This window comes from Nematolebias whitei, chromosome 2 (assembly GCF_014905685.2).
Source record: "Nematolebias whitei isolate Nwh7 chromosome 2, NemWhi1, whole genome shotgun sequence".
Lineage (NCBI taxonomy): Eukaryota > Metazoa > Chordata > Actinopteri > Cyprinodontiformes > Rivulidae > Nematolebias > Nematolebias whitei.
In genome coordinates this window covers 12,512,088-12,514,779 of record NC_056499.1, presented here as the reverse complement: position 1 = coordinate 12,514,779, position 2,692 = coordinate 12,512,088, and positions in this window count along the sequence as shown.

Genomic DNA, 2,692 nt, shown 5'->3' with positions numbered 1-2,692 from the left:
CAGGTGCACCATGGAGACCCTGCTGACAGGCTGCATCACAGGCTGGTACCGGGACTGCATCAGTCAGAGCCGGAAACCTCTACAGAGGGTGGTGCAAACAGCAGAGGACATCACTGGTACCAGTCTCCACACCATCCAGGACATCTACCACAGCTGATGTCTGCGTAAAGCACGCAGCATCATTAAGGACCACACCCACCCAGCACAAGGACTCTTCCGTCAACTACCCTCAGGCAGACGATACACTCGCGCACGAAAAGACTCCAAGACAGTTATTACCCACAAGCTGTCAGATTACTGAACTGCTGACAGTAACATTGCACTATCCACATGTGTGACACCCAACATGTTTATTGCTACTGCACTATGTGGCTGTTTCATGTATGTCACTACCTTACCATCACAACTCAATCTCAGTGTTACTCACTACGTGTCACACACAACATGTGTAGTGCATGTTAGTTATGTGCAATATATATATATATATCATGTGCATTTAAGCTTATATTATTACCTGTGAAATACTTATTTATAAAAATTCATCCAACTTGCACCGTTATATTCTACCATGTTGTTGTTTACTATATTCCTTTTGGACCTTGTAAATATATTTTTTTCATTTTCTGGTACTTTATTTTGTACCCTTATTGCATGCTTTAGTGTTTACTTGCTTTTTGTTTTTAGCGAGTCGAATCAGTAGTTGCCTCGTCCCGCACGCTTCCCAACTGTCAGTATAAACAGCGTGCAGCTCAGATGTGCACGTCGACAAACGTCACAGACGAGATGAGCGCCACGGCAAGTTGACCGTTGATCGTTGACCTTGTGTTAATTAATCTGCATATGACAAACAGCAGAACATGACTAGTACTACAGTCCTCATTGTCCTTTAGTGTCTCATGACTCATCAGTCCACCATCATGTATGCTTTCCATCAAGTCCGGTTCACCTCCTTGCCTCCTTCGCGTCTCCGTTACTGTTTTATAGGTTTTTGCAGCAACAACAGCTGTTTGTTTTCTTTAAATAAATCTGAATTTTGATCCCTCGCTCCTCAGGTCAGTCTGTATCCCTGGTTCAGTCCTCCAGAAACGTTAGACAGGAAGACACAAGATTGTCCTGCTTTGATGGCAGATACAGTAAATGTGCTGAATATGACCACAAGTTGATTCTCAAAGAGGTGTTAGCTAAAAAAACTGATATTTTACACGGAGAAGTGTTGTGAAAAGCTTCTACCGCGCAACAGTTTCTGAAAATGTCATAAAATAATTCAACTAAGACATGACAGGACAGGAGAGAGTTACCGTGGGATCTCTGCAACCAGAACAGAAAACCCCTGACAGAGGAGTTTAAAACTGACTCTGTGCTGATGTTTCTGTAGACGACCAACTCCTGACAACTTAAATCTCTTGTTGTCTACATTCAAACTCAGGTTTCAGCTGCTGGTCTAACGATCAGCCACAGAAGCTAAAACCTTTAGAGGGCCTGCACTTGGCTGTGGTTCCTATGGTTTAAAATGCACTAAAATTATTTAAATAAAGATGCATGACACTCGGGAAGTAAAGAAACCCAATGAGGTTTAAAAGTTATGTAAGCTCAAAGCTTCCGTTTGATTGAGTCTTTTTCTGTTAGCAAAATATCTTGTGATTCACAAAATGGCTTTATGAAACTCTCAAGAAGTACTCACTAGATGTACTTCTACGAGAACAAGATTCAAGATGGCCACCACAGCTAATCTAACTTAACCTACACATAAATGGCTACAGCTCAGTCAGTTTTACAGATTTGGAAATCAAATATGAAGTGGTAGTAGCTGAGAGTCATCCCCAAGATGTGTCTTTCTGACTGTTCAGTTTATTAATTCCACTGTTTGGGTCCAAATACTGAAGCGCCGAATTGTCTGAATGCTGACTCAGCGTCACGCTGTCATCCTGTCTGAACGCTGACTCAGCATCATGCTGTCGTCGTTATTCTGATAGCTGACTGAGCGTCACGCTGTCGTTAGAACGCTGAGTCAGCGTCACGCTGTCGTTTGTCTGAACGCTGACTCAGCATCATGCTGTCATTTGAACGCAGACTCAGCGTCACGCTGTCATCTTGTCTGAACGCTGACTCAGCGTCACGCTGTCATCCTGTCTGAACGTTGACTCAGCGTCACACTGTCGTTTGTCTGAACGCTGACTCAGCATCATGCTGTTGTCATTAGTCTGAACGCTGACTCAGCGTCACGCTGTCGTTAGTCTGAACGCTGACTCAGCATCATGCTGTCATTTGAACGCAGACTCAGCGTCACGCTGTCATCTTGTCTGAACGCTGACTCAGCGTCACGCTGTCATCCTGTCTGAACGTTGACTCAGCGTCACGCTGTCGTTTGTCTGAACGCTGACTCAGCATCATGCTGTCGTCATTAGTCTGAACGCTGACTCAGCGTCACGCTGTCGTTAGTCTGAACGCTGACTCAGCATCATGCTGTCATTTGAACGCAGGCTCAGCGTCACGCTGTCATCCTGTCTGAACGTTGACTCAGCGTCACGCTGTCGTTTGTCTGAACGCTGACTCAGCATCATGCTGTCGTCGTTAGTCTGAATGCTGACTCAGCGTCACGCTGTCGTTAGTCTGAACGCTGACTCAGCTTCACGCTGTCATCATTTGTCTGAACGCCGACTCAGCATCATGCTCTCGTCGTTAGTCTGAACGC